Raw genomic sequence first — 12,746 nt, 5'->3', positions numbered from 1 at the left:
CGGTAGCACCCTCTTCTCCCACCCTGCTTCCCTACTGCTCCCCTCTCCTTCCATGCCTCTGATTCCTCTGTCGTTGCTCCCCTCTCCCTCTGCTTAATTTGAGCCAGTGGTTACAGCTCCCAGGATAATGTCAAGAGCACTCTGTGGTGGTTGCTGTGATGAATATGAGAATTGGGTCTGCCTTAATATTACTCTAACTGACCGCCAACATCATATGGCCTCAATTAATGCACTAGTCTGGCCAGCCAAAAACAAAGGATACATCAGGACCCAAAAAAAGACAAAGTGATATGCAAGAGTTTAGCATATTGCTTTATCGTTCAGAAATAAAACCGCATTTTGAAATGCTCCAACCTTCCTATTAACATAAAAAAAAAAATCTTTGGATTTTCTTTCTTTGTGAATAGAAACTTCAGGATTTGCTTTATTCTGTGATGTATAAACTTGTTTCTGTGCTGCTGTGTATTGTTTTATGGTCAAATGGTAGAAATTACTTGTCCTGGGTACCCTTCTTCCATCAGTGAATCACAGAAGCCAAAGGTTAAATACCGCTGCTCTAAAATATCTGTTCAAAAATCTTGAATGTGTTCCTTCTACTTATTAGAACAACTTAGAATCTACATTTTCTATGAACCCAGTGTACCTTTTCCTACACCTTGCGTTCTTGATGGCTAATCCTCACTTTTTCTTCGCATTCATAAAAGTACTTATTTTCTTTTCCATCCCTTTCTTTTTTAAATGCTGTTTTGGGGCCTAAATTTCTCCTTGCCAGTCTTTCAGGGGGTGCTCACATCCCTTTTTCTACATTAGTTTTCTTGTATCACTGTCAAATGTGTCCACAGCTATCCTCCTGAGCATATGGTCTCTCCTAATACCCTCTATACTCTTCTGCTGCATGTATTCTCCTATATGATATAAATGAATGTTCTTCTCTTTCCTATGGGCCGTATTCATAGCCTCTTTGTAACAAAAGCTATTCATGAGTTAAATTAAAATATGAGAATTATAATCAAGGGAACATGTGTAATTAAATAAGAATTAACTGGTCTTTTCTCTGTATATTCTTATTGGAGCTGAAAAGAGCTCATTTAATATTAATGAGCTGGTCCTGTGTGTTCCATGTTGAGGTAACACACAGTCCCTATATCATTCCATCCCCCATGTACCATCCCATTCTCCCTTCCCCTCCTTGGGATCATTTAAATGGTCCTGTACCAGTCCATCCTCTTCTTTGGTGGAGAAGCTGACTGGGAGAACATTGTAAATGTGTGATGGTTCTTTGACTGGCTAATGCTATAATGTGCATGAACACTCATGTGACAGCTGTGCTCTTGCACCATGACGCTGATCCCATAAAGACCAGTAATATGCGGACACCACATTAGAAATTCCATAACTTCAATCGACGATATTGTAGGGTTTGAACATTCTATGATGCAGAATATTGCACTGCTAGGCATTTTCCTCTCAGCAAAGGAGAATTATAGCTGATGTATACCTTTCTACTCTGATTTCGTCAGACTTTTCCGAAGTACAGAGCTGTTCTCCATGGACAAGTTCCACAAGGTTTTACCTGACCAAATGTGTCCATGAGAAACCCAGAGAGTGCAGTAGTGTTACTTTTTTTGCAACATCCCTTAGATCAGAAACTCCAGTTTCCGCGCAAAATCAAATTTACCAACTTGTAGTGAAGGTGTTTGTGGTGTCACAATGAAGGCATGATGTAATGTCCAGGCCTTGCTCAAATGAAATTTGAGTTCTAAGATTGACAGTTCTATTTTGTGAAGGATGTTCTAAGTTTGGAATGAGAGTTCTAATTTGGAATTGAAAGAATTCCTTTAGAATGTAGATTGAAACAACGCTTCTAATTTGGAACATCAGAACTATGTATGGATGCAAATTCTACATTTGGAATTTATTTTAAGGTTGGAGTAGCAGCTATGGGTGATATCTTAATTTTGTGAGTAGAAAACAGTAGATTCCAAGACTACAGTTTCCTTGGGCAACATTTCCCCCCAGGGTATCCAGAACTACCTTCTCTTGAATGCATGTGTGCATTGCCTTTGAAGCTATGTATAGTCACACAAGAATGAGTCTATGGCAGTCTTCACACAGATAAAGACTCAGAGCCCAGCCATAAGACCGCTGCCAGGCTCTGCTAGTCAGTGCAGAAGAATGATGTAAGTTGTCTTCTAATCCTTAGATCCCACCCTGACATTTGAATGCCTGAATCACATCTGTGAAGTGGGCAGAGCAGATAGGAAGAAACAGAATGAAACGCCGTGCATTCCTGCACAGTACACTAAGCCCATCTGCCCAGCGCTTTTACAGATTCTGTTAACATGGGTATGAAGGACATTCTTTTTGGCAGCAAAATTTAAAGATGACTATTGTGAATTATTGACCATCGAAGCCACAACATCTGCAGAACAATAAAGACAGTGAGACATTCTGAAACAAATCCTCTGACCCATTGTGTCTTTCTAGGCAGGTTCAAAATAGCAGTCTGTTTGCAATAAAGAGAACACAGGAAACCTTAATAATAAGATTATTGTACCAGACTTGCTTCCCCCAATCTTCTGGTTCTGTGATGTTATGTGACAGATGGGCCTACACCTACCAACATAATGTATCACTGTTTGCTCCAGGCAGCCTTGAGTGTTATCAGTGTTTCCCATCAATCGCTTGTGATTAAATCTACTACATCACACTCCTGGCCTGGCAGGCTTGAGACATCATGTACTACATCACACCCTTGTCCCCGAGTGGGATGAGTATGCCCAGACGTGGGTCCCGTGCTCTCCATGACACTGGATTCATGCTATCCTGGCTGAAGAGGGGTGAAACCCCAAAAACGGTCCTAGGATGCTTGTTTCCAGTCCAGGGAGGACCTGGCTTGGCAGTTCGGGCTGGACTGTTCCTAAAAGGCCCAGGGTCAAGACTGATGTGCATATGGCTGGGTTCAAACTGGAAAGGCATGGTGAGCAAAAAAACGATGGATTTAGGCCCAGATCTCTGTACTGGGGTGAATGTATGACATTGTTCTGCATTCTGTCCATCAAATGTTGTTTTTGCATTTGTCACCCTGAGTGGGACGGGTATGCCCAGACTTGGGTCCTGTGCTCTCCATGCCACTGGAATCATGCTATCCTGGCTGAAGAGGGGTGAAACCCCAAAACCGGTCCTAGGATGCTTGTTTCAAGTCCAGGGAGGACCTGGCTTGGCATTACGGGCTGGACTGTACCCATGAGGCACAGGGTCAAGACTGATTTGGAAAGGCATGGTGAGCAAATAAACAATGGATTTAGGCCCAGATCTCTGTAATGGGGCAAATGTATGACATTGTTCTGTATTCTGTCCATTAATTGTTGTTTTTGCACCTGGCAGGCTTTATGACATCTTTCATTTCTTATCTATATATAGAGGTGTAGTGGGGGATGCCTGCATTATGAGGGAAGTGTAAGGCCCAGCGTATAACTGGTGTGAAAGCGGTGTGAATGAGGGACTTGGGGGCACCGAGCTAACATCAGACTCACAGGATGGCCGCAGCAGTTCTGCTTCTCGTGGCCTCTGCCTTGTGTTGTTTGATCGTTCAGTGGGAGAAACCAGGCAGCACCTCGCTGACCGCCAGTAAGATGCACTTTGCGGTGGGAGTGGAGCTTCCATAAGGTGTGGTAATGCCTTATGAGGTACCTTGTCGTTGCACCGAATAGCTTTTAATAGCAATTCCTGGGGTTCTCTTAGCAGGCAAATTCAATTTTGCCTTGAGCTCCAGGAACTCTGGCACCACCCCTATCTGGAGCTGGGTGCGGAATGTCTGTGGGTCTAATGGGAACCAAGGTAGTATGAATAAAGGTGTGACTGGTGTGAATGTTCAGTAGCAAAGGTGAAAACCTTGGTGTGGTGCTACTGCTCATAAGTTTACCCAGGAACCTGTACTAATTTGATCTGTTTTGGATGAAAGGGGTGTGCACTGTCTTTGATTTCTTTTTCTTCCCGATCTGTGCCTTGTTCCTAGCTGCTTTCTTTCTGTCCTTTCTCTCATGCTGCCTTGAGTGTTATCAGCATGTCCCATCAATCCCTTGTGCTGTTATCCACTACATCACACCCCTGGTCCTGGCAGGCTTTATGACATCATTCACCTCTTAGCTGTTTATAGAGGCATGGACGAGGATGCTGCAGTGTGAGTGCAATGTGTGGACTGGGCTATGAATGGTGTGAAAGCGGTGTGAATGGAGGACTTGGGGTTACCAAGTTAACATTAGACTCACAGGATGGCCGCGGCAGTTCTGCTTCTCATGGCCTCTGCCATTTGCTTGTTTGACCGTTCAGTGGGAGAAACCAGGCAGCACCTCGCAGACCCCAAGTGAGATGCACTTTGAGGTAGGGGCGGAGCTTCCATAAGGTGTGGTAATGCCTTATGAGGTTCCTTGTCATGGTACCAAACAGCTTTTAACAGCAATTTCTGGGGTTCTCCCTCAGGCAAATTCAATTTTGCCTTGAGCTCCAGGAACTCTGGCACCGCCCCTATCTGGAGCTGGGTGCAGAATGTTTGTGGGTCTAATGGGAAGCAAGGTAGTATGAATGAACGTGTGAATGGTGTGAATTTTCAGTAGCAAAGGTCAAAACCTTGGTGTGGTGCTACTGCTCACAAGTTTACCAATGAACTTGTGCACAGTTGACCTGTCTTGGATGAAAGGGGCGTGTACTGTCTTTGATTTCTTTTTCCTGTTCTGTGCCTTGTTCCTAGCTTCTTTCTTCCTGCTTTCCTCTTTTCTCAGTTTTAACATCTACATCTCACTTCATTCTCTTTACACTTTCTTTCATTCCTTCCTTGTTTAATTCTTCTGTGGGCTATGTGTTTCTTATTGTTTTAGTCTTAATTTTATTCTTTTATCTCATTGCCTTCCCACGTTCCTCATTGCTTTTCTTCTTTTGAATTTGATTCGTGGACTTTCTCTTGTCCAGAATATATTTTCTCATTCTTAGTGTATCTTTTCTCATTCCTGCGTCCACACTTTATCTTTCTCTTCTGTTTCTTCATCATTCTTTACGATGTCTTTATCTTATCTTTACATTTTTTATCATGCATTTTTACCTTCATCATGTTATCTTCCCTGCTCCTTATGTCATTTCTTTCCAACATCGATTTTTCATGTCTTTTCTTTTCCTCACTTTATTCGCTGCTGTTTTATTTCTCATCTTACTTCTTAGTTGATTTTTTTTGGTGCAATTCCCAATTTGTTTTATTTGTTCTCACTTTTTGTTTTTACAAATAGCACACAGATCATATGATAGGGATGGGCATTGGGCCATCCATACTGATGCTGCAGCACCAGGGAGGATGGGGCAAGTGGTGGGCCAGACCATCATGCGCAGTTGGTCTTTCTCCAACCCGAGCTGCGTTGTACAGCCAGGTGGAAAACCAACACAGGCTCCCAGTACCTGTCTGAGCGCCGTACCAGGAAATAGTATTCCCAGTGTGGCATCTAAGATCCTGCACAGTGTGCGCCAGTTCCTGACGCAAGGAAGATGAGGAATGGGGAGCAAGTGGGCAGCCGTTGGAGCAGGGAGGTGCAATGTTATATATTTTTTATTCTGTCTTCCGTGATGTTTTTGGTTTGTATTCCACCCTCCCCCGCTGCACCACTTCACAATGGGAGCAGCTGCTACTTCGATATTCGAGTGCCTAGAAGTCCTTCTGCGTGTGTCATCAGTTCAATAGTTGTACTATATAAACATTTGTTTGAAAGAAAAAAAAACATTTCAGACAACCCTCACATCTCTCAGACCTACCACAAATCCAGAACTCATGTTGGTTGCATGAGGGAGTGGTAGTACACATTACCTGTCCACAATAATGTGTACAACGTATTTCTAAAGACTCCCACGTGGTAAAAGCATTCAATAGAAATGGGCAAAAAATTGATATCACTGCAGGTGAGGCTGATGTAAAGGCAAGTGAGGGAGTGACACTGTGTTTGGTGAGAAACCGTCTGTTGCAGGCACCTTTAACAGGAGCGAGAGGCGCTATAAGTGGCTGATACCGGAAACAAGCATATTTATATGGTAATGCTTGAAATACTTCAAGCATTGGTGTTTACTAAAACTTTGCTGCTCTGGCGTTTTTTGTATTTTTCTACAAGTGGGGGGGTTTCACTCTACAAGTCATTCACCACATGAGCACACCTTAAGATAGACACATAAAATACCTTAGTGGCATAACACAAACTGCTACGAAGCAACAAAAGATATGTTATACATGGACGTCAATTCACCAAAATAAGGGTAGCGGAAGTGACATTACACACCCTTTAACATCCACTTTCACTCACACACTCATACTTACACATTAATGTAATAAAGAATTGAAACAAAATAAAGAGTGTGGAGCCCCAGCTGCCCTGTGTTCCTGGCACTGAATTTGCCACCTCTAAGACCAGGGGTCGCAAAGGCAGTGCTAGGGGTAGAAAAGGGCAAGCCAGGGGTCCCAGCTTCGACCCTTAAATGACGTCCATGATGATATACAGCTCAATGGGGCATTGTGGGTGATTTTGGAGTGAGAAATATTTCCTCTTTCCTGTCTTGTTCGGTAACTGATGCCCCTGGAGTGAAGGCCTGGAGGCCTGCAGGATACACACGGCATGCTGATGGGACATATATAGTGCCTGCTCCAGCTGTCAAGGTGCATTACCCTGACAAAACATTTCATGAATCACTAAGTTCAGGAATCAGGAAAAAGAAACTGGGCACAAGTACCTACGAAAGATCCTGTGCTCAATAGGAGAAAAGCAGAGAGACACAGAAAGAAAGGTACTGCTTTATTAAGATCACAAAAATGTTGAAACTCCTGCACCTGTCCATATAGGTGACAATCTCTGGGAGGAGCTTCTCAGCACTACAAGGAATGTAACCGTAAAAAGAGGACTGGGCAGTAAACTGTGGAGCAACACCCCCACCCACAACCCCATTGCCTCCCTCCCGGATCAAATTAACCACGTATTCAATTAAGCTGATAAATGGGAGAGACAATGTCTTTGGAATTATAGAGCTCCATTTGCAGTTAAGGGCCTGGTAATTTCGTGTCCACTTTATCTTTCTCTATTCTGGGGGCACAAACTAGTAATTGCATGTTGCAGGGGTGCCATAACCAGCTGGAATCAGTAATTTTACCAAGCAACTCGTATCCAGGCACATGGTCTACTGTGAAGCTCATCTTGAGAATCCACTGATGCCTATTACAATTTAAGACTCACTTATGCCTATTCTAATTTGGGGTCTAATGCCAATTAGAGCTTGTGGACCGTTGATGCATAATATAGAATGAAGGTAATTGTTACCTGTTACACCTTGAGACCCATTGATGCAGATTACAGATTGAATCACATTAATGTCTAATACTACATGGGGCTGATTCATGCCCATAGCTGCATGAGGCCTATAAGGCCTTAGAGCATGTCACAGCCACTGCGGCCTGTTACAGATTGTTGCCCACTGATACATCTTAGAGCTTGGGAGCAACTGAGAAGTGTTACAGCTCGATGCCCATTGATACATATCACAGCTTAGGGGACCCACTGCAGCCTATTACAGCTCGCTGCCCTTTGATACATGTTACAGCTTGGTACCCACTGGACCTGTTAAATCTCGCTGCCAATTGATACATGTTACAGCTTCGGTCCCACTGACGCCTGTTACAGCTCGCTGCCCATTGATACGTTACATATCGGGAGCCCCTGAGACCTTTTACAGCTCGCTGCCCATTGAGACATATTACAGTTCGGGAACAACTGCGGCCTGTTACAGCTTGCTGCCCATTGATATATATATATATTACAGCTTCGGACCCACTGAGGCCTGCTACAACTCACCACCCATGGATACCTACTACAGCTTCATACCCACTGCTGCCTGTTAGAGCTCACTGCGCATTGATACATATTACAACTTGGGACCTCTTACTGCTCACTGCCCATTGATACATTATAAAGCTTCATACCCACTGCAGCCTGTTACAGCTCACAGCCCATTGATACATAATAAAGCTTGGGACCCACTGAGACCTGTTACAGATTGCTGCCCATTGAAACATGTTACATCTTTAGACTCACTGCGGCCTGTCATACCACACTGCCCATGTATACATACTACAGCTTGGGCCCACTGAGAACAGTTACAGCTTGTTGCCCATTTAATACATACTAAAGCCTCATATTCACTGCGGCCTGTTACAGCTTGCTGCCCATTGATACATATTAAAGTTTGGGACACACTGAGAACATTTAAAGCTTGCTTCCCATTGCTACATGTTACAGCTTCGCACCCACTGAGACCTGTTACAGCTTGCTGCCCATTGATGCATACTAAAGCCTCGTAACCACTGCAGCCTGTTACAGCTCGCTGCTCATTGATACATGTTACATCTTGGTACCCACTGAGACCTGTTATAGCTCACTGCCCATTGATACGTAATAAAGCTTGGGACAAACTGAGAACAGTTACAGCTCGCTATCCATTGATACATGTTACAACTTCAGACCTACTGAGACATGTTATAGCACGCTGCCCATTGATATGTATTACAGCTTGGGACCCAGTGCAGCCTGTTACAGCTCAGTTCCCCTTGATATATAATACAGCTGAGGCCCCACTGAATACAGTTACAGCTTGCTGCCCATTGTTACATATTACATCTTGGGACCCACTGAGGCCTGTCTCAGCACGCTGACCTTTGATATATACTAAAGCCTGTTACAGCTCGCTGGCCATGGATACGTATTACTGCCTTGGACCCAGGGCAGCCTGTTACAGCTCGCTGCCCGTTGATACATACTAAAGCCTCTTACCCACTGCAGCCTTTTACAGCTCTCTGCCCATTGATACATGTTACATACAGCTTGCTATCCAGTGAGACACTGGGATTGAGAGGCAACCCACATATTAGCAGAAAACATGCAACATCAAGTCCACTAACGAACAATTCCATAATTATAGATAAATATTCTTAAAGAGATCTGTTAGTATTTCTTCTTTTTTTCGATCTTGGGATTGTTACAAATGGATGCAACCGACGCGTTTCACCTTAAACAAAGGCTTCTTTGGGGATTTCAAAATTCAAATGTTGAGGTGAAGCTGTAACTGTTTAGCGGGAGTACTACCAAGGTTCCAGGTCTTTCACTACCCACTGTATGATTTCACCCTGAAATTTGGGAAGTCCACCATGATATTCAAAGCGGATATTTTAAGATCAGAACATTCAAGTGTCTGTGTTCTAGAAATATAAATCTCAGCGCTACAAGTTCTCTTTTTGGCAGCGCCGTCTAGCCTGCCACATCTGTGTGTACTTGCTACCCATTGATACCTGTTATAGGGTGGGATCCACTGAGACCTATTACAGCTCGCAGCCCATTGATACATGTTACAGCTCGGGACCCACTGAGATCTGTTACAGCTTGCTGCCCATTGATATACGCTACAGCTTCGTACCCACTATGGCCTGTTGCAGCTCGCTGCCCATTAAAACATGTTCCAACTTGGGACCAACTGAGACCTGTTACAGCCAGCTGCCCAATGATATATATTACAGATTAGGAAAGTCTGTGGCCTGTTCCTGGTCACTGCCCATTGATACATGTTACAGCTTGGGACCCACTACAGCCTGTTACAGCTCAGTGCCCATTGATACATGTTACAGCTAGAGATCCCCTGAAACCTGTACATCTCGCTGCCCATTGATACATGTTACAGCTGGGGACCCATTGATACATGTTACAGTTCAGGATCCAAGGAGACCTGTTATAGCTCGCTGCCCATTGATACATACTACAGCATCGTACCCACTGCGGCCTGTTATAGCTGGGTGTTCACTGATACATATTACAGCTCACGACTGACTATGGCCTGTTACCGCTCCCATTGATACATATTACAGATTGGATAAACTGCGGCATGTTACTGTTCGCTGACATTGATACATGCTACAGCTCTGGACCCACTGCAGCCTGTTACAGCTCCCTGCCCATTGACACATATTACTGCTTCTGACCCACTGCGGCCTGTTACAGCTCATTGCCTATTGATACATAATAAAGCTTCATACCCATTGCAGCCTGTTACAGCTCTCTGCCCGTTGATACATGATAAAAATCTTGGGACCCACTGAGACCTGTTACAGCTCGCTGCCCATTGATATGTTACAGCTTGGGACCCACTGCGGCCTGTTACAGCTCACTGCTCAGTTATACATACTACAGCTTGGGACCAACTGCAGCCTGTTACAACACGCTGCCCCTTGATATATACATACTAAAGCTTCGTACCCACTGCAGCCTGTTACTTCTCATTGCCTATTGATACATAATAAAGCTTCATACCCATTGCAGCCTGTTACAGCTCGCTGCCCGTTGATACATAATAAAGCTTGGGACCCACTGAGACCTGTTACAGCTCGCTGCCCATTGATACGTTACATTTTGGGACCCACTGCGGCCTGTTACAGCTCACTGCTCAGTTATACATACTACAGCTTGGGACCAACTGCAGCCTGTTACAACACGCTGCCCCTTGATATATACATACTAAAGCTTCGTACCCACTGCAGCCTGTCACTTCTCATTGCCTATTGATACATAATAAAGCTTCATACCCATTGCAGCCTGTTACAGCTCGCTGCCCGTTGATACATAATAAAGCTTGGGACGCACTGAGACCTGTTACAGCTCGCTGCCCATTGATATGTTACATCTTGGGACCCACTGCGGCCTGTTACAGCTCGCTGCTCAGATATACATACTACAGCTTGGGACCAACTGCAGCCTGTTACAACACGCTGCCCCTTTATATATATTACAGCTTAGGTACCACTGAGAACAGTCACAGCCCGCTGCCCATTGGTACATGTTACAGCTTTGGACCCACTGAGACCTGTTACAGATTACAGTCCATTGATACATACTAAAGCCTCGTATCCACTTCAGGCTGATAAAGCTCTCTGCCCATTGATACATAATAAAGCCTCATACCCACCGAGACCTGTCACAGCTTGGCACCCACTGTTACATGTTAAATCTTGGGAACCACTGAGACCTGTTACAGCTCACTGCCCATTAATACAGAATAAAGCTCGGGACACACAGAGAACAGTTACAGCTCGGTGTCCATTAATACCTATTACAGATTGGGACCCAGTGCAGCCTGTTACAGCTTGCTGCCCGTTGATATATAATACAGCTTAGGACCCAGTGCAGCCCGTTACAGCTCGCTGTCCATTGATATATGTTACATACAGCTTGCTATCCAGTGAAAACTGAGATTGAGAGGCCACACCCAGATAAACACAAAACATGCAACATCAAGTCCACTAACAAGAGCAATTCCATAAGTAGAGAAGTTATAAGATCATTACATTCAAGTGTTTGTGTTCCAGAAATATAAATCCCAGTGCTAAAAGTGCTCTGTTTGGCAGCCGTCTGGCCTGCCGTATCTGTGTCTACTTTCTACCCTTTGATACATGTTATAGCTTAGGATCCTCTGAAAACTGTTACGGCCCCCAACCGATTGATACATATTACAGCTCGGGACCCACTGAGACCTGTTGCAGCTCACTGCCCATTGATACATAATAAAGCTACGTACCCACTGCGGCCTGTTACAGCTCGCTGCCCATTGAAACATGTTCCAGCTTGGGACCAACTGAGACCTGTTACAGCTTGCTGCCCATTGAAACATGTTCCAGCTTGGGACCAACTGAGACCTGTTACAGCTGGCTGCCCAATGATACATATTACAGATTGGGACCCACTAAGACCTGTTACAGCTCGCTGCCCATTGATACATATTAAAGCTTCGGATCCACTGAGACATGCTACTTTTCGCTGTCCATTGATACATGTTACAGCTTATGTCCCACTGCAGCCTGTTATAGCTCGGTGCCCATTGACAAATGGTACAGCTTGGTATACACTGAAACCTGTACAGCTCACTGCCAATTGATGCACACTGAAGCTTGGGATTCACGGCAGCCTGTTACAGTTCGCTGCCCATAGATACATGCTACAGTTTGGGACTCACTGGGATCTGTTACAGCTCACTGCCCATGGATACATGTTACAGTTTGGGAACCTGTTAGAGCTCGCTGCCCATTGATTCATGTTACAGCCTGGGATCCACTGAGAACTGTTACTGCTAGCTGCCAATTAATACATATTACAGCTTGGAACCTACTTCGGCCTGTAGCAGCTCGCTGCCCATTGAGACAAGTTACAGCTTGGGACCCACTGTGACCTGTTACAGCTTGCTGCACGTTGATACATGTTACACCTCAGGATCCATGGAGATCTTTTACAGCTCACTGCCCATTGATTCATATTACAGCTCGGACCCACTGCAGCCTGTTACAGCTCGCTGCCCATTGATATATATTACAGCTTAGGAGTGGGACCCACTGTGGCCAGATACAGCTCGCTGCCCATTGACACACAATACAGCTTCAGACCCACTGCAGCCTGTTACAGCTCGGTGCCCACTGATACATGTTACTGCTTGGGACGAATATGCGATGTTACATTGCATGCACTACAACACATGCGATTACAACACAGTCGTGTCAATGACGGCGTTGTTAAAAACGCAAACCAATACATCGCAAGTAATTTCTACAACTTTGCCACAGGGGGCGTGCTGGACATAAGAATAGCATAATTTACTATTCCAACTCCAGCGTGTGCAACAGTAGGGAAGGCATTGGA

Source organism: Triturus cristatus, chromosome 2_2, assembly GCF_964204655.1.
Source record: "Triturus cristatus chromosome 2_2, aTriCri1.1, whole genome shotgun sequence".
Taxonomy (NCBI): domain Eukaryota; kingdom Metazoa; phylum Chordata; class Amphibia; order Caudata; family Salamandridae; genus Triturus; species Triturus cristatus.
This window is presented reverse-complemented; position numbering follows the sequence as displayed.